General features: G+C 39.9%; 1 protein-coding gene across 3 annotated transcripts in view; it reads left to right on the top strand.

Annotated features, from left to right (window-relative positions):
- The first annotated feature begins 20,003 nt into the window (after nt 1-20,003).
- The window catches only part of LOC130163364 (liprin-beta-1-like), a 44,560-nt gene continuing 38,354 nt past the window's right edge, over nt 20,004-26,209 (top strand). For all 3 annotated transcript variants that reach the window (XM_056367514.1, XM_056367513.1, XM_056367512.1), the window contains exon 1: nt 20,004-20,155. The gene's annotated coding sequence lies outside the window, so the exon portion shown is untranslated. The remainder of the gene's footprint in view (nt 20,156-26,209) is intronic.

Raw genomic sequence — 26,209 nt, 5'->3', positions numbered from 1 at the left:
AAAGTTTGTAGATCGAATCTTGGAGTGTTATAAAGGAGTGTGCTCACCTCTCTGTGTGTGTGTGTGTGTGTGTGAGTAACTTACTCTTGTCAAATGTGTGTGTGTGTTTGTGTGTGTGTGCGCGTCAGACATTAGGAAATGGCGTGCTTGAGCTGAACTTTAAAGGTGTCTGCTGAGTGTCCCTGGAATCAAAGTACAGGGTGTTGGTTTTCAGTCCAGAGAGAGAGAGAGAGACACTGGAGAGACAGAGGATGTGATGATAATTATCCAAAAAGAGGTTTAGGAACTGTCCCCTGAACTCACGGGTCAGCGACGTCGTTCACACCAAATATCAAAGACGTCACACTTAAAAAAAGAAGAGGAAAGTTCTCATATTTTCATGTCAAAATTCTTTCCGCATGAGAATCTGATCACTGCAATTTTTAAGATCAGCGTGATGATAGACTGTGGGTGACAAGAGACAGTAAATACATCCAGCTTTCAGCAGTGACAGCTTCTGTAACATCTGGGACATGACTGACAGCAGTTTGGAGCTGATACTGAGTCTGAGATACAGAGTCTGGAAAATAAAAATATTAACCGTTTGTGTGAAATTTAGTCTTGAGTAATGGCTAAAAAGTGTTTTCCGAGGTCACCGTGACCTTGAATTTTGACCTTTTGACCCGAGTTCATCCATGAGTCCTATGGTGAATGTTCACGCTGACTTTCTTCAAGGCATAAGAAGGTGTAAATAACAGTTATAGACGAATCACAAAGGAAGTTATCTGGTTTACAAGTCTTTCTAGATTAGGGTGGATTTCTTGGAGGCAGCACCGTAGATGGCTTTTTCCTTTGCTTTGTGAAATGTCAAACTTTGTGTTTACCCTGACGTATCTGCTGTCTCACTACTAAGCTGCTATAAAGGGAAAAGCCAAAGGGAACATCAGCGAGCATTGACAGGCTGCCACTGAACTAACGCAGGAAAACCCGAGGCCGATCCTTTCGAGCATTACAGAGCGAAAGTGCTGCTGACCCCTGTTCTGTGTCAGATGCTACCGCTGCTGCCGGGCTATTGTAATATTTGATAGAAGGATGAGGTGATTCACAGGCTCAAGCTTCATCCGTCAATAACTCTGCATCGCAATGTACAGCCACTTAAGAATTCGCCACCAGGCAGTACTACTGCTGAACAGGCTCTTAGATTGATCTTTCTCGGGTTTAGTTGCCTTCTTTGAGTCGGTATTCTGCTGTTAAGAATATTATCATTGCTATTTTCGTGAAAGAAAATATTAATAAGTTAGAGGTAACCTCAGGTCAAGGCTACAAATCAGTACAAACACGATGACAAATACTAGACCAGCTTTTCATCTTGTCACATTGAAGGACTGTGATTTCAGCCACGGTCTGGAAAGCTTCCAGTTGTGATGACATTTGACTGGTTGGTTTTCTGTAGCCAGATGATGTTTTGGCCTTTGACGGCGGTCAGAAAGAGACCTGGAGGAAAACCGCAGGAGCTGCACTGATATTTTTGTTGATGTGTGATGAAGCATTTATCTTAAGATTAGCGGGTACTACACTGGAGCCACAATTGAAATGCTGCACTTAAAGTGATGCACACTCACTTTTATAATACACAGAAACAGTAACAAGACTAAGACTAAGATAAATTACCTCCCACTCATGTTATAGACAAGACTAAGACTGTACAGCGGTGCCTTGAGCTCAATGCAAAGGTCAAGATGTTAACGTGCTGTTGTTGAGAAGGAATGATGTTTACCATGTTCATTGCTTAGCGTGTTAGCGTTCTATCATTCTCTAATTGGCACTAAACACAAAGTCCAGTTGAAGCTGATGAATGTCATTAGTCCGACCTGATGATGGCAGCAGATGCAGAGATAGGGAAGTTATTAGGATTCATCCCGAGGGGGACGCGAATGTTTGTACCAACTTTCATGTCAGTCTTTTAACAGACATTTAACTAAAGCCCACAGATGTGGCAGCAGAGGAAAAGTCCGGAAGACCTGCGAGGATCAGGAAGAACTTTCCTGTTCAAAGACATCAGAAGTGCAAGATACTGTAGTTGCACATTCAGAGTTTATATGCTCAGGTTTTGAGATATTAATACCTGCGACTATCACCTGTACTTAAATACAATGGAACCAGCAGCTGCAGTAACAAAGACATCGAATCGAACCATCCGCGTTGGTAAAGAGAGATCGTTTAGCCACAAAGTGACACCCGACATTTCCTCTAACAGACACCTAATGACACAATCACTAGACACCTAATGACACAATCACTGGCTGCGACTGAAGCAGCATGCAGAGGGCTGTAGGGATTAGACTCTATGGACACCTGTTACACTTTCCCAGGAGGCATTTGTGTTGCTCTGTGAAGATTTGTAAGAAGCTACAAGAAGGACTTTTCAATTTTTTGCTGCTTCTGCAAAAAAAATAAAAAACCCTGCGACAAACAGAATGGATTTCTGCACATTAGCACAAAAGCGTAATAAATCCCTCAGTGGAACAGGTGGTTAATTTAAATCCAAAACTAACAGCTCAATTAACTCAACTGTTTGAGTGTTTCACTGCTTTACGGGGGGGGGGGGGGACACTTCCTTTTGAAAGATGACCGATAACTTTTAAATCACGCAGACTACAAGAAGGAATCAGCAGGAATCATGCAGCACTTCTTTCATCACAGCAGTCAGGTTTACTGGAGCAGGAGCGAGCTGTCTAGACGATGGCTGACCTTTCTGTTGTGACCAGTGTTTCTCTGGATTTCAAGGCCTTTTGCTTGTTTCTGAATAACGCAACCTGACTGGTTACAAAGCTTGACCTTTTTTTTCTTTCACAAACAACATTATATTCTCTTAATACAAACTCAGGATAATTTTATGTGTAACAAAATTTGAATTTGTGACAAAGCTCGCATATTTTATCCTGTTTTTCACATTGTTTCTTGGATTTCTAAGAGCAGGAGAGTTTATCTAATTAATAATGTATCCTGTCATAATTATTTGATGAATGTGTGCAGGGAATAGACCACTCTCGGTGCATTATCCAGCAGAAGATTGACATCTCCTAAAAGTTGTTTAATCCTTTGATAAAAGCATCAATATTCTGTTGCAGAAACACAGCAGACAAACCCCCGAACAACCTTTCCAAACTCTGCCTCAGTGCACGACCCCGATCGTCGAGTGAGATTTTAGTAACGTTTGTTTGTCTGCTGATGTTAGTGTCAAGCACCTCCAGCGTGGCGTTTGAAAAGCAGTTGGTCTTTTCCTGGCTAAAGTCCAGCACCACCTGCCGAGTGTTCCCGGGGAGGACAGGCTGTTCTTTCGTCCTGTCGTCAATAACAAAGAAAAAAAATTCACAGGTTTATTGCAGCATTTCACATTTGGAAGAAGTTGCCCCCCCACAAACAAAGAGAATATTACAGTGCAGAAGTGTTTAAGAAGAAAGAAAAGAAAAAGCAAATATGTAAAGAAGCTTTAATCAGCAGGATATGTAAACCTCTGATATATAATGCAATACATCTCTGAAATCCCTGTTTGGTCGTTTCAGCTTGTGACCAGAGTTCCTCGTTGTTGATACAGCTTGTCTGTGTTTGGCATAATTTTCCAGACTGTTCCCACCGGCATATGATGATATGACAGTTTTTGACTGATGCACCTGCAGTCTGGGCACAGATGATTTGTCCTCTTCAAGCTGTGCTCTGTCTCGTGTGGCTGTGAAAACTCTCCAATCAAATTCCTGATTAGCAGCAGCAGTGTTTGTCATTGTAATTAAAACCCCAATCAATGACCATATAATAAATCAGCGTAGTTGTGTTTACAGTGTTTTAAAAGATTGGAGTCACACTGCAGCAGGTTCCAGTGGGTTTTGGTGTTTGTTAATTTGCTAGATTCCAGATAATACTGAAATTAGCAGATATTGTAGATATTGATTAATCTGCAGATCATTTTCTCAATTAATCATTCGGGCCATGAAAGGTCAGAACGCCGTGGAAAAGGTCCATCACAGTTTCCATAGCCCCTGGTGACCTCATTAGATGTCTTTTCTGTCCAAAACCCAAGAAAAAGCAACAATTTCTAATATTTCAGAAGCTGGAGAAATAACTAAAACAGACAGAGCAATTATAAAAATAGCTTCATTCATTTTCTGTCAATAGACTAATTGATTAATCGACTAATCCTTGCAGCTCTACCTGCTCAACATCAGCATATTAGCATCGTCATAGTGAGCATGTTCGTCTGCTGGCATTAGCTTTTAGCTCAAAGCATAGCCTCATTTAGCCACTTCTATGGCTGTAGAGTCTTAGTCTTGCATTATTTATACCAAATATTTTTTGTACAGATTAAACAAACAAGTTATAACTTTAATTAGTGAGCTTTGGACCGAGCCAAGCTTTCTGCTTCCAGTCTTTGTGCTAAGCTAAGCTAGCTGTTGAATGTACTTTCATATTTAATAGAAACGTATGAGAGTGGTATCAATGTACTCCTCTAGCACTCCACCAGGAAGCAATGTTTCCCAAAATGTCAAACAACTCCTTTAAGGGTTATATCTTTAAGTTCAGAGCTTAATTCCTTTTTCTTGTGGTGTTTACATTATTTTTGTTTACGCCCTTTATGTACAGTTCAGTCTGCGTCCCATGTCCCTCGACAGCAGCACATAAACATATTCCGATAACTTTGAACCTGCCCAGAGAATTTCCTGAAAAGAAGAAACCCACTGAATGTGACATGTTTGGATTATTTTAGTTCATATATGAACTGAATGATTGTTCATTTATAAAATCATCTTGTTAGTATCCTTAAAAATCAGTGTAAAATCAAGACATTGTAGCCCTTTACATTTTTGGCTTTAGTGACTTGGTATTCCAGAGGAGAGTCTGTGTAAGACAAACATATTTTATACCGCTAATATTAGCTCTTTATCCCCGCCAGAAATTATGTAATATTATCACAATGGAAAGCAGAGGTGGTGTTTACTGTACACATGGGTTTATCCCTCAGTCATCCTGAGAGAGCTTACAGCCTGCAGGAGATTTATAACAGGATTACTAAAGCAGGGACTCGGAGAGACGCCCACGCTTAACCAGTTGTTTTAATCTGGGGATTTTGTCAACAACTAGCAACACCTTATATTCACACCGAGCCCTTGTGGATCTGTTTGCACTGTTTTCCCACTTTTGAGATGTGCAAAAAAAAACAAAAGCTCCCAAAAGAGCCACAGTCCTTTACATCTGAATTTCAACTTGTAGGACGTGTAATGGTAGAAACATTTATGATAATGGCATCTCTGGGGTAATCACTCAGTATAGGAATGCTACAGCTCAAAAGGCAGAAGATGAAAAATCATAGACAAACAGTGTTTTGTTTTTATGGTTTTTACTTCACAGTGATTTGTTGGCGATCACAGAAAAAAATGAAACCCATTAGAAAGTTTTCTTTTGTATAAAAGTTAGGCTTGATGCATATTAAAGCTGTTATAATCAATCATTTTCTATTGCCAATGGATCTATGTGTATGTGAAAAGGTTCGCAGAAGGAGAGAGAGAGATGAACCCACGGAAATTTATCACCAGACTCTGCAGAGCTTTGCAGCATCTATAAGTTCTTTGTTTTGGTTTTGGTTTTGTGGTTTTGGTTCATTGCTCTCATCAGCATCGTTTCCAGGTGCAAGTTCTGATAAAGCCACTGTACATTATCCGCTCAGCAGCAAACAGTTACAGACAACGTTACTGGTGAACATAGCAGAGCATTTAGCTCAAATGGAGTCCAATATTCACTCTCCTCTTAGCTCTGTTTTTGGTCTCCACCCACTCCTGAGGGAAACACCTGGCAGTTTTCATTTGGAGTTGTGTTTCTTGATGAAAGGTCCACCAATTCCCTCGGGAGAATTAGGAGCTGCTAAATGCTCCACTATGTTCACCAGCTAGTTGCTAACTCTGTCATTTGATACTGAGCATGTTGTGGAAAGTGTGTTTGTCAGGGATAACAGCTGCCTGCTGCTGCTTCAAACATGGCTGACGAGCACAGAGATGCTAAAGTGGTCAGCAGTCAGGTGATTATTATCTGTGCATGTGTCACTAACAGAGACCACTTTTACATACACATAGTCATTTTGTCAATTTTTAATATAAAAATATTGATTAGTGCAGCTTTAAACTGTCATTTGTTTCACATGTCTATCATCAGCCATAAAACAGCAGCTGCTCAAACTGTATTTGTTTTCTAACTGCTGAATATAATAGTTGTCATCAGTTGATCTGTCGGGGTCAGGGCGGGTGAGTTTGATCTGTTCCTCCATTGTAAAATGCATAAGTGCTGCAATTGTCTTCAAGTACCTGTTCAAACTGTGTAATCAACACACACACACACACACACACACACACACAGTGCGAGCATATGCACACACACAAAGAAATATGAAGTGTCTCTTGTTTGAAAAGAGAAGAAATCCTCCAAGTCGAGGCCGTAATGTGATCTCCTATTGTCAGACAGACACCGGAGAGGAGCCGCCATATAAACATAATTACATTTATGACACATCTCATCAGTGAGTGGAGGATGGAGAGGACGGCGTGATCTGTTTTGTCCGTCCACAGACTGAAGTGGGGATATCACTTCACCCACTTCTGGCATATTACGCTGCAGCTAATTGATTGAATTGGATGAGGCTTAAAACCACACCAGGCGTCCACTCACCGCATCGCCCACTCACAGGCTCATCTGTAATGACATCCTTCACACATTCCAAGGTTTTCATATTAAATGTTTTGTCCTCTTTGATCACATCTTAATACCTCTGTAATATTTTTATTTCAGTGCAGTAATTCAGGGGATTTTGGCTTTTCAGAAATCTGTTTTAAAATTAACATAAATTCCAAAAATTTATCCAAAATATCCTTCACAGGTACAGTGCGGTAATTACTTCCCAGAGGAAGTGATTCTTTAATTACTTCCTTTGGGGAAAATAGAGGTAAAATACAGAATTAAATCAACATTTACTTCGTGATCAGGATGTTTAATAACGACTGATTGGTGCCCTGTATGTGATTAATGTTCATACTTAAATCCCACACACTTCTGGCACATTCAGTGACAACATCCGACATCTTCATTCCTCATCCTCATCCAAATCCATTATTTACACCGTATGATGTGGGTGGTGTTTTACTGGTACCAGTACACGGCATGCAAACAAGCACAAATAGAACAGCATGTGGGAAATAGCGCTGAGCATATGTGTGTACCTTTTGATTTCCATTCCTTATACTCAGGGAGACAGGGAGGTTTGTTTGCCACGCTGTGCTTTACCCCTCAAGGTGAGTTTAAACTTAGAAACATTCAACTTGTTTGCTGAGACAGTTTTATTAGATGTCACATCAACGAGAGGCTCGGTGGGAGAAAGTTTCGGTGAAGCCGCTACACAAGACAACACGTCAAGTCAGTACTTGTAACCACACATCAGGCGGACTGGAACGTGTGAGCGTCAATTATAAGATCTATGTAATTCTATACAGTAGACTATGAGGCTTCAGGCAACACAAGTACATGCAACCTGAATCATTTGAAGAGGATCAGCCTGGCGACTCTAAATTACCTGTAGATGTGAATGTTAGCGTGAATGGTTGTTTGTCTGTGTATGTCAGCCCTGTGATAGACTGGCCACCTGTGCAAGGGGAAACCCCGCCCCCGCTCAGCATCAGCTGGGATTGGCTGCAGCCACCACGCGACCCTCAAAGGATAAGTGGTGTGAACGAGTAAGAGTCTGTTGTGTTGGTGTTATATGTTAATTAGCATGAAATACAAAGAAGTGTTATTAGTTTTGCAGGTGTTGAATCACCTTGGACCTGATGATGAAAAGTCCAAAGATCGAAGTTGTTACAGTTCATCCTCTGGGGACAATCAGTATCTGTACAGACGTTATTACAGGAATCCATCCAGCAGCTGATGTTGAAATATTTCAGCCTCGACCAAATTTAAATATTGAGTGGGACTGTCGAGTCAAATCCCTTTTCCTTTTAGCACCAGCGCCATTAGAGATAACTGTACATTTATGATAAAAGCTGCTGCAGCGTTGCATCATGGGAATTGTAACATTCAGTGTTTATGCAGCTGGATCCAAACTATAAAATAAAAGTCAGAAAAATCAGGCGTCTGCTGCATCGATTTGAACTTCTTCAAGTTTATTCAAGTGCAATACTAAGTTGGTGGATTACTCTTTAAAGTAACATTCAATTTAAAACATTGCTAAATGGACAGTATGAGTGATGTGAATAACAAATGAAGGATCATCATTTTGTTTACTCTCTGTAACTGTTACTGTTGGTTGATGGCCTTTAATTGGGATTTCGATGTTGTAATTTTCCTGTAATTGATGATATTCATCAAAATGTGTTATGGACATTAAATGGTAATGTGTGTATTGGAACTGATTTTACCATCTGCTCAGTGTAATTCTGCACAAACACTTTGTTCTTATTGCAGTAAATAAAGTCCACACAGAAAAAAACCGTCCTGCCAACAATTGTTCAATTTGTTTGGGGTTTTTTTTTGTTGTTTTTTTTTTTGTGTTTGTTTTTTTTATGCCAAAAGGCTGTTAAAAAATTACCCATGATCCTTGAAAATCTCCTGAATCTTGCAGTGGTGTGTTTCCAGAGAAGAAACAGCCAAACAGCATGTTTTATCTGCCTCCTTCCAGGTTTATGTTTTTTAACAAGGGACAGAGCGGTAAAAGCTTCAGAGCATGAACAAATAAAAGGGGCTTGGAATCGGGAACGTTTAGTTCAGGCACAAAAGGACCCTGTTTGACAGATTAATCATTCGCCTGTGCGCTCTTTGAATAAATACACTCGTCTTTGCCAGGCTCCTCTAACCCACACAGTGTCACAGAAAACTGGGTCAATTTAGAAACGTCCACATTTGCCAAAATATGCTCATCTGGGTTTTTTGGTTGTTGTTTTTTTTTTCCTTGCATCGCAATGATCAACAGGGTGGAATGTGTTCAGGTCATTGTGGTGTGTGTGTGTGATGTGCTTCCCATGGCACAGTGTGTCCCGTCTACCCGACTGAGAGTTGGAAGCAATGCATATGTGTGTGTTTATGTGTGTGTGTGTGTGTGTGTGTGTGTGCGTGTGCGTGTGCGTGTGCGTGTGCGTGTGTGTGTGAGTGTGTGCTGTCGACAAGAGCTCTGTCTGCTGTAGCCTGTTGCTAGGTTTCCCTGCGCTTCACCTGGCAGAAGATCAACCGAGCAGATACTTTTGTGTCAGGAAAATGTCCAATTAGTCAGCGACCGTATGAGGTCTGCACATACACAAGGTCTGAATGATTGTTTTGTTTTTTTAAAGGAGAAAGAGCAGGAACCAAATCTGTTGATCCCTGAGTAAATATTTTCTTATTTAGCATCTGCTGAAAGCTTCACTCTCTGTCATGAGTGTTCACTGTCAGGTGCCTCATTAGGTTCAGGTTCGGTTTCTACCAAAACATTGTTATGGATGCTTGTTGTTTTTGTGGTTATAGTATAAATATAAACGACAGAAAGTGCCGGAGATTATTAAACAACACAAGTGATATAACAGATGAAGATATATCATGCAGATGAAGACCATGTAATAGGATTGAAAGCTCAAGGATAAACCACATGAGGTTGTGTTTTGTGCTTGTGATATACGGTGGAAATTAAAACTGCAGAAGCCATTTACAAAGTCAAGATGCCCTGACTGTATTTATCCCTGATGTGATTGTCTCTGTTGTGTCAGTGTCTCCGGGTGCTGTCTGTTGAGGGCACTGACGGGAAATTTAAAGTTATTATTTTTCTAATGTTTCTCAGAGCAGTTGCAATAAAATCAAAGGGGAACACCCACGCTGCTAGAAGTCGGAACAATTACATATATTGATATATATGTCGAGCCCATACAAATATGTACGTTTAAATATGTATGCTGATATTGTAGACATATGTTACCTAAATATATATCAAACCTAAAGCCTGTCAGTGTATGTTGATATTATAAACATCAGGGTCCAAACGTCTGAGACCACTTTCCCAGAATGGGAAGACAGACATGTTTAACACACGTTTAAGAAAAGCATATGAGTATATAGAATTTTTCTATGTATGCTGTTTTAATTAACTTGCATGTATAAATTAAATATATACCGTTAACATATATGGTCGCAACATGTTTCACCCTCAAACATTCATCATAGATATTTTAATATATGTAAATTTTATTAGGAGTATTTCATATATGTTATAAATGTATATCATCATATACCCAGAGGATGTATATATGTGTTAATGATATATCCCCTTAAAGGTAACATGTATGGCAACATCACTTTTGATGGACATATATGTCATATATTACATTTTTACATGGGGTAGTTCAGCACTAGTTGTTTTTGCATCAACTTTTGAGGTTAAGTATCTTTCAGCCACTCAATGAAACAACCAATCAGATACTTTGATTTATATTTAAGTCGAGATTAATAGAGAATTTGTCTTAGCGCAACTCAGACGAAGTATTAACACAGGATGACAAGCGTACATGACAGAGTGGTTACTGCGAAGACCACTACAACACAATATTCAAACAACGCAGGATTCCAGCCCGAGTGCAAACGTGATTAAAATGAACTATGCTAAACAGACTAAATCACAGAAGCAAATTCCAATGCCTCGTTCCTTCAGGCTAGGTGGTGTCTTTGAAGAGAGAGGAGCATGAGCTTGTACAAAGTCTTGCCCCCGGGTGGGTGGAGATAATTTCCCAAAACTTAAAATGGAGTTTTTAACCGCTTGTAGAACCATGGAACAATGTTTTTATGATTGGACCCCCTGTTTTGTTTGTTCTTGTGCACACACAAACACACACACACACACACACACACACACACACACACACACACGTACACATTCATGCTAATGATTTAGCACCAAGAAACTCAGCAATGCGGCGGGGAAGCTGGTAAACATGAATAGAAACAATAGGTTTCAAATTTTTGAAAACTACTTCCAGACTTGGTTTTTCAAAGAGGCAGGAAATGCACTGAACGTGTTTGTTAGTCCTCGCACAATGTTTTTAGTGAGAAACACTAAATGTAAACAGAAACTCCACACGGCATCTTAAATGCTAATAAGAGAAGTTTTTTTGCGATTGAAACAGCCTTTTCTCTGCGGTGATGGAAAGCTTTGGCTCCTTTACAGAAATAAGTGTCACTATTTATGGGGCATTGATTTTTGGTTGTGATTTCTTTACACTGGTTTTCAAATTCAAGAATTCAGTTTGAGACTCAAGAGCTTCTGCAGCCCCATCACCAGAGGATATCAGAGGTTTTCTCATCAGGAACTGCCGCAGGCGTAAAACCCAAAAGGTGACTGTGTCTTTAAAGTTGCGGCTTCCAAACTTTGGAAATCGCAGCCTTGGATGAAATGATCCGTGGACGACGCAGACGCCCCAGCACCAAGCTGTTTACACCAGCTGTTACGCCTGTTGTTTGACGTCTTCTCTGGAAGAAAGTGTCATAATGTGGGTTTTTCTGTGCTGCAGAGGTGAATCACAGCTTTGAATCATGGCTGTGTGACGGACATCAAACTTTCTCAGCTGTAGAGGGAAGCAGAGTCGCCGGCGAGCTTCGCCATCAATGCGGTCGGTGTTCAGTTCCAATCATGGGGATCGGTGGATGGTCAATAGGGATTAGCGGATGATAAATATATTCTGTAGAAAAACAACCAAATCCTGGCTTTACACTTCTTATACACATGAACCGCAATCTTTCTCAGACATGGGTCGTTGAATGAGAAAATCTGTTTCTTGTATCCTCAGACAGAGCTCCTTTCTCATGCCAGTGTGCAATTCCAACTATTTCATGACAATATTGGATAAGACTCATGAATATATAACAAATGGTGCATGAACATATGCATCCTCCCACATACATCTGTTGTCACTTGCATTAAATAAGACTCTTATCGGGCTCTTAACTGTATATTTTTACATTTTGCACATGTGTACATCACAGTTTTTTATTCAGTAATTGGCAGCCTGCGAAATTCTGACTGTAGTTGAAAGAGTTTGAAGTTTATTTATTTATTTACTTTTATCTCCAGGAGCTTCACCATTGTAGCAGCTACTCCTACTGGGCCAGAAACCACAACGAATTAACTAAAAATAATGTAGTACAGTATTTAAAGCAAGACTCTACTATAATATTCAGCCTGTGAAAGTGGTTGTAAATGTTCTGGAGATCTGTCAAGTCTCAGAAAATAACATGATGTCAGACCAGGCATTTTCTTTTTAACAGGTTGGTTAAAAAAACTTGGTTACAAAACTGGGGCAGTTTCCAGGCAGGTGGGCCACTTTATCATATAATTGTTAAAATTCTCTGCATTGTGCTGACATTAACATTTTATTTACTAGTTATTAAAAGATTTGGGAAAGTCTGGTCAGAACAACACCGATCAAAGCGAAGAGCATTCTTCTCCTGCAGCGTCTGTTCCACAGAAATGATCTTAATAATCTTCCTTAATGTTACTGTGAGGCTGTGGCTTGTTTGCAGTTTAATCCGCTTCAACAACCCTGTCATCCAGAAACCTTTACGTTTTGTTTATGTGCTACTTAACAATTTGTCAAATGTTTCAGAGGAAATGTAATAGTTTCCTGGATTACGGTTATGTTTGGGGAAAGACTGTGGTTTCGGTTAAATAAAGAAAGTGATCAGTCTTGTGTCACTGTTGACTTGTTGAACATTTAACCAATTTTAAAGGTATAATACTGTATATAACTTTTCTGCATTAAAATGACAAGACCTGTGTTGTATATTTTGCTGCCTTGTGTACATACATTATTCCAACTGTTAACATGAATTTTCAAAGCTAGAGAAATACATTGTTTAAATCATGTTAATGGCTTGTTGCCTTTCAATGGCGTCCAAATGAAACGCACCCCTCTGCTCCCGGTGAAAACCTCCTGAACGACTGAAACTGAAGGCTGACTGCAACTACGGCGAGGGTGGTGAAGACAACGACTCCCATGATCCCACGCTACATCACCAAACTCTAGTTTGTTACAGCAGCTGAAAAATTGTAGAACGCTAACACAGGTTTCTTCAATGGAGGTGGTGAATAAAATGTCATGACCAATGGTAGTACTGGAGAAAAATACAAGAATAACACAAATAACAGTTTCCCCTTAAGAATAAAAATGTCAGTGGCGCTGCTGGTAGCTGCTCCCCCAGTTGTGCAGACACAGTTTGCACCATTTAGGAATGCAATTAGTCGTTATATGTCACTGCTCACAAGCTTTTCCAAAATGGCCATCACGCCACCTCAAAGTGAAAGTGCTCTAGATTTTTTCTTTTTTGTTGTTCCCTTTTCATCTTAAATGGCGTTGACTCAACGCCTAGTGAAAGTCATTGTCACTTTGCCGCTCATTTGCGGTCCGTCTCTCTCGGTCTCTTCACGTTGCCGTGGCTTCTCTCCACATCTGAGTGCAACATTTCAATTGGCTCTCTGCAGGGCAGCCGCTTCTTTATTATTAGCCTCCTGACAACCAGGGAATAATTACGGGATGTCAGTAGGTTCTCTGTGGCTGATGGACAAAGCTATTTGTGGTGTGTTCCTTCCTTTGTTAGTACAACTTGCACTTAAGAGGCAGAAGGGACGACATCTGTGTGACATGCTGGGTTTGAATGACTCTTTTCAGCAGCCCGGGAACAGAAATGCAGAGCTCCATGCCTGCAGTCAGTGGTGACGGTTGCTAGTGTCTTGTCACAGTATGTAAATCAGTTGTCACATGAGATTAGCTAAGTAAATCAGACTACAATGTAATGCATGCTGGGCGAGTGCTCAGTGTGCAAAGAGAAAAAACTGTCATCCAACAAATGAATCAAGTGTTGAATCTGGTGATGATCTGTGGGATAGGATGGGTGAGGTAAGTGAGCAGAGAACATGCTTTGAAGTGCGGTGATGAATACCACTTCACCAGGCGGACATACATTAGGCTATGGATTTGAACCTGTCAGTGAGGGGGGACTCGGGGACCTCTCAGGGACCCAGCCACCTGAGCTCTCATCTCATTAATTATCGTCCTGTCAGGTGCGTTACGTAAGAAATAAAGAAATAACAAAGGAATGTGATCTCCTGAACCTCATCAGCAGGGAGCTGAATGATGAAATAAAACCGGCTGTGCGTCTCTTCCCTCAGCTCTGGGCTAATGAAGGGATCGCTCATCCTTTCAAAATTGATCTCAGCAAATCCTGCGGGCTTGACGTCAAGGAGAGTTTGAATCCTGTCACTTCAGCTGCTCTTTACCTCCTCTGTGGTCACTTAACTTTTCTCCTCAGACTGAGAGCTGCTCTTTTGACTGGAGATTTTTTAAGCTGTGGGTCAGCATTTGGCTTCTTATTCCACCATGATTGTTCTCATTATTATCTGTCATTATCTCTCTTTTTTTATCAGTCTATCAGTAAACAGCTTTTTAACCTCGTCAAATATCAGTATCAATATCAATCTTCAACTACTAGTTTGCTATGAAATTTAGTACAAACACAATTAATTCCCTTTTTTTTGACATTCCCATGAGCCTCAGTTGTACTTTGTTTTTAATGCTAAATTTACAAGTTTTAGCATGCTAACATACCAGAATAAGATGTTAACCATAATAACCATCATCATGTTAAAGGAATCGTTTACTTTCTTGCCAAAAGTTAGAGAAGTGGTTTAATGCTATACTTTCATTTCTGTATAAGATAAATGTGAAGCTACAGACAGTAGCCTGTTAGCTTAGCTTAATGTAAAGACTAGAAGCAGGTGGAAGTAGCTAGCATCGTTCTCTCCTGAGCTAATAAAACCCACCCACCATTACCTCTAAAGCTCACTACAGTTAACACATATCATGTTTGTTGAATTCATACAAAATCCGAAGGGTAAAAATGACAAGATTGTGTAGCCTGTAGCTTCATATTTATCCAACAGACATAAGAGTGGTATTGATCTTTTCATAAAAGTGAGTGAGAATACAATATTTTCCAAAATGTTTCATAATACATTCATTTTCATTGTGAGCATGTGGCCATGATTTTTGCGTTCAGCTTAACGCATCATTGTGCGTCAGTAGCTACAGCCTCACACAGCCACGACCCTTAGTCATGCTTGCTGCACCAGCATTGATATAGTGTGTAGTAAAACCCACGTGGTCTTCAGTCAACTCTAATACACTCAATTATGTGAGTTGCATAAAAATTGAAATTGCTTATTGGGGTTTTAAACCACAGTAATTTGTGTAAACACTCACAAGCTGCAAAGAATAAATCATGTGTCCAACACTTGGGATATAAAGTGATTTTAAACTACTTGTTGCCCGCTGCAAGCTTTGTTGTTTCTGACATTTATCTCTCGGGAGAAGAGAAAGCTTCTGCAGTAGAAATAATATGTAAGACATCACATAAAAAGAGAGAGAGAGAGAGAACTGCAGCAACAAAGAGGAATAAGAGGCAGTTATAAACAGAGTAAGATGTGGATTTACTGTTCGTGTCCACATGCATCCTTATCGTGCTCCGCTGTCCATTTTGTAGTTATTAGACGTCCCACTCCTGCTGACAACAATGGCACAGTGAAGGGTGAAATACAGACTGGCCCTCTCCAGCTGTCCTCCATAAACCTCATTTCCACAAACATCATCCAACAATATGTCCGTGGTGTGCACTGAAAACAGTGGTGTCGCTATGGAGAAAGAAGAGCTCACTGTGAGATCCGCTTCTTTACGTGCAGCTCGCCATGTTGAGGATTCACTGCAGCTTTCAGGGCTGGCAGGAGACTCAGATACGAATTATGATTTCTATTTGCACCGCTGGATATTTCTGTGACCTGAGTGCTTCCACATCCATTAATGGGCACCAACAGGACCACTTGACCTCAGGCTTGAGACAGCCTCCAGCTTAAACCAGCACAACTTGACATCAGTTCAGCCATGTTGCTTCTGGCTCCCTCGCCACGTGAAAACTGTTTCAGGGTTGTATAGGTATTTCCAAGCAACAAGGTTGCCATGGCCACTAAAATCACTATGCTGCATGATAGGATGCTTTGGGACATTGTCTCCAGACATTGTGCCAGATAGGCAAAACACTGAAGCCAGAATGACAGCCGGCTGCAGAGTTAAAGCTTTCAGCGCCATAATTTCCCCTCAAACGGACAGAGAAACATGTCAGATTTCCAATCAACTGTAGCAGTTCTTCACCAGTAAGTGATGTACTCAAAAAATCATAGAAGACCAAAGGAGGTTGTAAAAAATACTAATTGCTTTTAGTGCAATGATTGCTATATGATGAGGTCAGCAGGGACACTTTCCCCTCAGACTGTGGCTCAGAGGAATACGTCTTATGAGAGTCATTACATACTGTTTATGCCACTAAACGTACTGAACAAAGATGTATTCACAGAGAGACAATGAGGCTGGCGTTAGAGGAGAATACAGTATCTGAATTCTTCAGGGAAACTGAAGGCTCAAGGCTTTCCTTTAGGGCTTGAGAAATATCCACTGCTTCTTCAGCTAGTAAACGATTGAACAGTTTGAGTTTGTTAAAAATATGTATTCAGACAAAGTTAATGGCTGTTTTTTTATAACACATGAAGAGCAGACATATTGGATATACCGTATGTGGTTTTCTCAAGTTGTTGTTGTTGTTGTTGTTGTTGTCTTTGGGCGGCTCCTGTGAAGAGTCGCCACAGTGGATCACCATGCACATAGTTGATTTGGCATAGGTTTTTAAGCCGGATGCACCCTGGGTTTGGTGAAGCTGGGGAAGCAGGAATCACTGGCCCACATGCTCCAGCACCTGAGACATGCCCCCCCCCCCCCCCCCGTATGTGGTTTTCTCAAGGATTATCATATATTATTTCAAAATGCTTCCCTAGCCTGCTGATCACACTGAATTTCTATTTAAATCCATTTTGTTATTCAGTCTGAAACTATAGTTAGTTAGATTTGTAGGAACTTTATTGTCCACATTGTTGGAAATTGTCTTTGGCTTCACCACATAGAATTAAAACTAAAAAGGGACGACGAGAACAGGTGGCAGGGACACAGTATCCACAAATAACAATGATTTGAAATGTAAAATTACAGCAAAACTAAGACTCAGAGAAAATCAAATCAAATGGGAGAAGGGCTCAATTTAAGTCATTTTCAGTCGGCAGTGGGTGCAGGTAATGTTTTTCACATCAGCTGAAGAAATAAGCCAATTTACAGGACGTTATTTCTGTAATTCAACTTATAACAAACTATACAGGTGTGTCAATTGCATCCACGGTTGTTGCCATTTTTCCTGCTGTGGCACAGAACGTTCTGATTGGCTTTGTTGCTTCTCTAACAGTCCACAGCAATGTGACATCTGGGGAAAAAAGAGAACATCAGTATTAAAACAGGAATTATTATCGACAGAAACACTGACTTGAAATGGACATCAGGAGAGAAAAAGTCAGTTTGGTGCATCGCTATTTTTTACATTTTTCAATTGTCAAGGTGATTTGAAAATATATACATTTGGAAAAAAAAAATGGCTGCATTGCCTTTATCCATCTGACTAATCCCCTGATACGGTTCCATGCCTCCCTCACATCCACACAATCTGCTTTTCATTATGGAGATGACCTTCAGCCATAGAGTCATACTTTGGCAGACAGTCCTTTTCTGCAGCCACTATCAGTATGCACCACATTGATCTTCAAATGCAATCAAGAACCGCGCATGTGGAAGAGAATTAAATTACAAAATGCAGCGTAAACACCTGTAAAAATCCATGTAGGATGCCAGACATCATATAGAAAAGCCTGAGAGGGCAGTGCGTTCAGCTTTCTATAGAATTATTATTTATAAGATTTGTCTAAAACTGCTGGTTATGGCAGCATGTGTTTAGTGTTAGTACAACATATTGCACCAGAGGCTGCTACAATATTATCGCCTCGCTTGTAATGTCGTTAAATCAAAAGCCATCAGGCACCGTGTCTGTTTTCTCCAGTCCTCAATCAGGGAGACAGATTCCCTTCAGTCGCTCTTGTGCTGCAAGGACAGTCTGTTATATCATGTGTATTGTACAGGCACTTGTTGAATAGTGAGAAGAATCAAGGCTCCTTCATAAAGGAGTCCTTTATGCACTGAAGATCATGAGCACACCTCTGACTCCACCTGCTGGTTGAACCCACGACACCCTCTAACTTAACTGAGTGAGAAAACATTTATCAGCCTGTATTTTTTTTTTTTTTATAAACAACAGGTGATTATTCTACAGTGGGCTGAAAATGAAGCTATGAAAAGGGCTTTTAATTGGCACTCTCCCATCCAGCACACCCACCCATAACACTGACCACTTTATTGTAGCTCAGCCTGCTCTTTTACAAACTGCCCTCGCTTACCTCACCACTTAGTTTCATCTGTTGTTCTCACTGGGGCTATAAATACTGTAACAGCTGCCAATTCCTGATAATTTAATAAGTTAACTTATTATATGTAATTTGCACAGTCAGTCTGTTCAGTTTCACAGTTATAAGCCTTATGGTCTCCAATAATCCTGTCCTGTATTCATTATAAACAGTTTACTGTCTAGTTTGTCTGTTGTGCAACAAAGAAATAAGATTAGATATGATTTTTTCTTATTCCCAGGGGGTAGATTAGGTGTCACAGCAGCACAAGAACCAGATCAGCTACAGTTACAAAAAAGATAAAATATTATACAAAATAAAAAATGATGTCACAATTCTGTATATGGATGGGATGACAAATAACAATAACACAGTGTATAGATATTACAAGTTAAAGCACACAAGTATTATCATGAAAATGTACTTTAGTACCAGAAATGATGCAGAATGACCCTTTTTTCAGAGCGTTATAGTCAGACATTAACAGCATTTTTTTCAGTTGGTTCATGGATGAGGTGAATCCAGGTAAAATCCATTATCTCTTGTTCAGAAATAGAAATTAAATCAAACCATCAAATGCAAATGAAGAGATGTGGAGAAGAGAAGCTGAAGTGCTACTAAAAAAAAACATTTAAAAGCACTGAGACAATTTAGATATGTCTTAACAGACATATTCTGTGTAACAAGGAGATTTTTCACCTCATTACTGTCAGACATTTTAATCACAACACGGCCTTTTTTTACTACTGCCATCAGATGTCTAGCAGACAGTGTCAGATAAAGTCCATAAACTACATCATCGAGGCTGTTTACTGCTATAAAGCTGATTTCAGGCTCTGCAGGTGAGATTGATGAACATGCTGGCGTTACCTTCAACTATCCTCGTAATCTTCAGCGTTTCAAGACTTTTAGGCCAAATAGTTTCAGTGAGAAAAGTTTGGGTTGTTGTCAGTGGTTGTTTAATATTTTGTGAAGCAGGAGAATATGAAGGGTTTAAGTGCACTGTGGTCTAACTATGATATTAGTGTACGCGGGTAATAACTGCCAAGTATCTCTCTTCGCAGAGGTTTGGTGGCTTTCTTTGAGGACAAGCCACGAATGTCTTTGAACGCATGCGCAGCGTTAAGCTAAAAGAATAACAAATGTCGTTTCCGGCAAAAACTTTCAAAATACAGCACATATTAGTACTCTAGCGTTATATTTCATTCAGTTAATGAGATAGTAAATGAAAGAATAATTTGTCCGGTAGGGAATGCAAAAAAACCCAACATTTTACATTGTATTTTATTCAAGTTTTTTGATTTTGCATGCATGCATGCCTTGAAACACAAGTACACCTACATATAACCACATCATACATTAAAGTAGAAGAGTAGGAATCTGGAAGCTTATGCAAAGACCGCTCTTGTATGGCTCGATAAACAGGATTACATTTATTATAAATAATGAACGCTTGAGTTGCATTAACTAAAAAAAACAAACAAAGATCTTTTGTTTTCAACTGATAACGTTTACGCTTTTATTTTGAAGCCTACATCGTCGGACTTCCTGTAGGCGTGCTCGCTGCCTCTTTAGCTTGACGCCGCTCTCTGGGGCTTTTTTAGTTGGGATGAAAAACTTCAGTTCACGGAGAAATTCAATGGGAAGGTGAACGCTGACCATGAAGCCCCGCTGAAAAGTGCTCAAAGTGTTTGGAGTAAAGCCTGTTGGAGACTGTGAGATCCCCTCGGTCACATTTCTGGGTCGAAAACTGTAAGTTTACCGAAATTTCAGTGAACTTTTGCTGTTGCTTTCAGAGCACAGCTAGCGTTAGTTTTAACGGTTTGTTTATCCAACTAGCTTCCTTAACTTAAAAGTGTTTAAGAGAGCAAAAACTAAATATAAAGTGATATATTTTGTGTTATCTAGCGTACTAACAGAGAGTTTAGCTCCTTACCTTTTGTTAACATTTTTGGAGTGTGAAAGATATCACTTATTTCAATGGGTGTTTACAATAGTGGTTTAAATTATTTTATTTTCTTGCAAATTCACACAGCTAATATCTTTAGCACTTGTAGCGTTGCTGTGATATTTCATTATTATTTTATGGTTTAGTTTATGGCAAAATCACTAACTTATACAACTCAACAAAGGCAGACGGCAGCATCACTCCTGCTTAGATTTCATATGAACAAAAGATGTACATGTAAAACTACTAATTGATATGAAATACCATCCATAAAGGGAAAAAAATGTTATGAGAAAAAGTCTTTTTCTTTTTTTTTTTTTTTTCAAATTTGGTTCTTTTATTTGAGTAAATTGAGTTTGCGTTGTTTTTTATGTGAAGACCTTTTTCTAATTAAACCAGAGTTGATTTATGCATCACATGTCCATTAATGTAGAAGCCAAATTCTGAATCATTGTGGTGAGCCTCCAGTCAGACTTAGTTTGGCTCCCACTAAGAGTTACTGTAAAAAAGACAGTAGCAGTCAGCACAAAGCCAGCAGTTTAAAGCTGCTTCTGGTCCCGTGTCAGCTTCTTTCATTATCAGCCTCAGACTTCTGCAGCCTTTTGTTTGGGTAAACCTCTGTAGAATACAGTTTGTTCAGGAAAAAAAATGTTCCTCCTGAGGCGCTGCATGACCTGTTGGCAGCCCTCCACTCTGCATACATCTGATGATGATGTCTTGGCTTCCAGGCAGAGAGCTGAAAGCATAACAAAGGATTTTATTTCCCACTCTGACAATAACTATATTTGTATCCCGCGCCACACTCCTCACAGCTAATGGTCAACAGCTCAGGAAATCCATGCTGTTGCACACTTGCTTTCACAGTCATATCTGATGTTACAGTGGGAGAACTGGCATAATAAAACACTTTTCACATTGCTCTGGGATTGCTTAAGAGACACAAATAAATAAATCTAATCTCCTGGCAGCAATCATCTTGTTTCCTCAGGCAGCAGGCCTTTGTTTGCTGCTCAGTCAGGTAAAGACAAAGACAAAGTCCATCAGCCCTGGTTTGTTTTAGCAGAACACTGGGCCTGCTGTAAGATCAACATGCAATGGATGCCAGAAGGGTTTCTAGTTTAAAATTTTTATTTTTCTTGACACCATGAGTCCGGAAAATTGATGGGGCTTTTCTGTCTCAGGCACCTTTTTTCTTGACATTTGCATTCCTTGCATTCTTGGTACAGTGCTCTTGTGGTGCTGTATTTTGAAAGAAGGGAGGTGTCACTTTTAAGTCGCATGATATATTGGGATGTTTACAAACATCTGAAATTTAATTAAGATCTTAACTTAATCCGAAACATTTGTTCTGCTGGAAGATAATTAAAGGCCACGTTTTATATGTGAGCTGTATGAATTCCTCCTTAACTTGAGGAAAGTTGATACTCCAGCGTGCTCTGTGATGTGATGAAAGTTGTACAGTGGCTTTTGGAGTTGCAGCTTTTAGTATTGTTAGTGCAGACAGTACTGGGATCACTGGGAAATGGCAGTTTCTGAGTAAGAGGAAGACATTTCTCCAGAATGCGCCAGGAAACGCTTCCTGACAGGGCCGAGTCAAGGTCTTCCTGAGTGTGAGGATACCTCTGTTTCACCCTGTTTATGGTTTCAGCTCATCCATTATAGGGATTCACATAGAACTCATTTAACTTTGCAGTATTTTACTTAACGTCTGAGTTTCTGTAATTATGCCTTTTTTAATATGCCCAAGAATCCATACATAGAAAGGCTGCCTTTGTGCTAAACCTTGATAACAAAAGAAAAGGGAGGCAGTTTTTGTTGGCTTTCTTAGCTCTCTTACTCAGTTACTCCAGCCCCTTTCCACCATCCTCTTTAGTTTTTTCCCCTCCAATGTGATTTCTGACTATGATGTAGTCAGGGCCACGTGGAAAATCTGCAATAACTTGGGATCACTGTCGCGGTGCTACCATGTGAGTCTCTGAAAGACAAAGACCTGTTTGTGCAGTGTCTCAATGTGGCCACCGCTGCTGCAGTGAGAAATAAAGCACTAGTTTAAAGCCTGGGCTGCTGTTTCTGTCAAACAGTCTGACCTCACAGCAGCCCAGACTAAAAGTCCACTGGACCATCTCTCAGGGGGAAATGTAAACAAAGGCAGGGACTGATGCAGGGACTGATGCAGGGACTTGACTGGAGGTTGGATTTCACGTGGGGCTGACTTCCACAAGTCCATGTCACGCTTCGTGTCCACAGTACTGCTGTGACTATTACTGCTGCACTGAAACTATTGGAGGTTAGAGCGGAAACAACTCGTCAATTAATCAGTTCATTTTGATTACTGATTCATCTGCTTTCAGCTTCTCATATGTAAAGATTTTTTACTTTTAATGCTCTTAAATAATAGTAAATTAAATAGTTTGGAGTTTTGGTGAGACAAAAACTGCTCCTGATACAATTACTACAGTGACTACCACAACTACTTCTTCTCATAATACTGTACTGTACAATTAAGGTTTATTTATTTGTAAATTTTCCTTGAGATCAAAATAGCTCTTGGAAGAAGCATCCTAGTGAATTGTTATTAGCTGTAGCTTCAACAAAATATGGCTCTTAGCTCAGGGTTATAATTAAAAACACCTGTGTGCTGAGGGCTTCTGGGTGCTTTAATGAAATCTGACTTTCTCATATTTCTCTTGATATTAAGTTTGATAGCTGTCTTGAGGGAAAAAATCAAATGGCTTTTTAATCAAATGCCACTGGAGGACAGTGGTTTAAGACTTGAGGCAGCAAAACATAAGCACACAGTATATCTAACCCAACAGAATAAGATACTGTATTCTGTAATGAATAAGCTTCTCCTTTTGAATGAGAAACAGCTCTGTATAAGAATTAATATTCAGTTTTTAGGTGATGATCAAGGTGTTGATAAATAATCTGCTCTCAACCAGGCTGTTTAAAATAGATTATTAGACTGTGGTAGGTCAGTTAAGTCACCACTGAGGGCATGGATAGACAAGTGAGACAAGTTTTGAGCTGTTTTTAAAGAGGGAAGACTTTGACATGGGGCAGGAATGATTTGTAGAGCTGCAACGATCTGCCAATGAATCAATTTTTCAATCAACTTTGCAAAGTGAGACTTGAAAACAGATATTTTATTCATGTAAAGTAAATAGCAAGGGACCCAGTGTAGATCCCTGTGGGACACCTTTATCAACTATTTAATTAAGAACAATTTGACCAGAAATATATCAGTTGAATAAGCATAATAATCCAAACCAGTAAAAAGCAACTTATTTAAAAACTGTTGTGGTTGACAGCACAGTATTTAAAGTCTCAGACAGATTCACAAAGGGTACACCATGTCATTCACATCAGAATGATGAAATGACCGAGTCTAAAAGCTTCTTGCTACTACTGATTATGTTACTATAGCCGACTACAACTAATGCTACTGTTATTACTACGCTGAGCCAGTTCGGGTCTGAAATGCACATCTGTACCACAGCTGGAGCCCAACTGTTTTGAGAAACCAGCGGAGGCATGTGTTTCAGAGGCTGACCACTCAGTACAGGGTCAAGTAATCCCACCCTATTTTCTGGTCAACTGCATTGTTCTTCCCCCTCCATATCGTTGCCATATCATATCCTCTCCATCTGGTAGATGTTAAAACCACCTCACAGCATTAGAAAAGTCACATTTGACCACCATGCAGATTCATCTTTCAATGAAACAAACTTGGAAATATTACAGAGCCATAAGTGAACTGCGCTTTTAATGTGGTTTTCTGCTATTAGCCTGCTGGTTAGAGCACCAAGCCTCAAAGAAAGTGCATTCACAATGTGGAATGATTATCTTTATTCAACACAGCCTTTTATTCATGTCTTTGTAATAAAAACATTTAAATTTGGAGTTTTAAGACTTTGAGTGAAATGTACAACTCCTTCATAGGATTAGTTAAAGGATAAGGCTGATTTTATTAAATTTTCTCTTAGAGTCAACATCTCTTTAAACAACCAAAATCAGCAGTGCATTAAGGGGCCAGTATGCTTCTTCAGAAGTGTTTGTCGCATGGTTGAATAACTGCAGAAACCTCCTCCACCTACACCTGTCTGACTTTGGATTGCAGAGGCTGTGTCTGACCCCAATCTGACATTCACACCCACTTTATGCAGTGATTGGCCAGCTGTGCAGAGGTGAGGATGGAGCCAGGGTTTTAACTTCTCTCTCAGCTCTTTTGTTCATTGTCGGCACAACTGTTGTACTATACATCTGTCATGTGAAAAACCAAGTACAACTTAGTACTTTTTGACTTAACTTGTGTATTTATTTCTACACAAAACAGTTTTTTTTCATAGTTCAAACTGGTGTAAATTGTGCAGTTGTTGCGAACTATTTTCAGCTGTGGATAAATACACAATTATTGCTTTATTGAGTATTTCGGGCAGCAGGACAGTGTGCGTTGAATTGACTTGGAATAAACTGTAGTGTATGTGTTTATGATAATGAAGGAAGATGCCGCCCAGTCTAACAGTGTGACTTATTTATGTGTTTTTCATAGTTTTTGAGCTCCATGGCACAGAGTAAGAAGATATCTCAGGCTTTGGATACAAAGTTAATCGTTAATATGTTCAACTTATCATTTGTTTTGTTCTTCTCAGGGTATGTGTTGGCAATTAGAAAAATACCAACAGCCTGATGTCTTAGTTTTTTACCGAATAAAGTCCTCATGGGATTTAGTGTGAAGGTTGGGGGGAGGAGGGGTCGCAGAGGTCGGTGGGGATGTCAGTACCAGGCATTAGTGTTTGGTTTTTGGGAGAACTAACCTGCTCAGGAATGTGTGTAGTGCTCACTCCTACACTGTGGCATTATCAATCATCATTACTTCACGCGGACACTTCTTCACATGGCTGGAGAGGTAGACCCCTGTCTGTGGGCTTTTCTCTTGAGGTTTTGGTCAGAAAGTTTTTTTTTTATTTTTTATGGATGACCTGCTCATCACTGATGCGAAAAGAAGTGGAAAATGTCTCGGCCTGGCATTTTAAAGGGTCTGGTTGTTATGAGTCTGAAGAAGAGAAGAGACTAGTTTACGTGGCAAGTTTCAATGCCATTTTCTTCCGCATGACCAACACAAGAGTTTTTATTATATAAACTATTAAGAAGATTGAGAATTCTCATGAGACTCATAATACCAGATTTGATGTGGCTTTTTATCACAAGAAAGCAGAGAAATGAGGATGACAGCCTCTACCAACACACTGATCTGTTGTATCTTAAAATGTTCAGATTCATCTTTACACCCGTGATAGTTGAATTGAGCATATGATGGCACACGCTGGTTTTCCTCTCTTTTCCTCCTCTCCTCATTTGTTGTTTTCAGTATTCACATGGAGCTAGAAAGTATTTAGATTCACAACAAAAAGGAAGAATGTGGACAAGCTTTGGGTTTCTCCCACGGGGTGAAACAAGCAGCTGACAAAATACAGCTTCCACCCTGGTGAAGGGTGAGTGATGGTTTTCCATCATTCCCCGGAAATACCTGCGGAGTAAAATGTATTAGTAGTAAGAAGTGTATCGGTGGCACTCCTCCAACTTCAATCCCCATGGGAACTGTAAAAGTTAATTGGAAAGCGGGTTGTTTTATTTTGAAATCTGAGGTATTTTCTGGCATGCTTATTACCCAAAGTCCTGTTTTGTCTTGCTTTAAATCATGTGAAATGTGTGCAGATACATCACCAGTGGTCCGTTCATATCAATCTTAATGGAGCAGTACAAATATACAGCAGTGTGCATGATGTTTTGGAAGAAACGTACTCCCCTTTCTGTGGCGTATAAAGTTGAATTTAGTCAATGGAGCAGTTAAAGGC

The sequence above is a fragment of the Seriola aureovittata genome, chromosome 22 (genome assembly GCF_021018895.1).
Source record: "Seriola aureovittata isolate HTS-2021-v1 ecotype China chromosome 22, ASM2101889v1, whole genome shotgun sequence".
In the NCBI taxonomy this organism is placed as follows: Eukaryota; Metazoa; Chordata; class Actinopteri; order Carangiformes; family Carangidae; genus Seriola; species Seriola aureovittata.
Note: the sequence above shows the minus strand (reverse complement) of the source record. Positions and strands in the feature narration are given on the sequence as shown.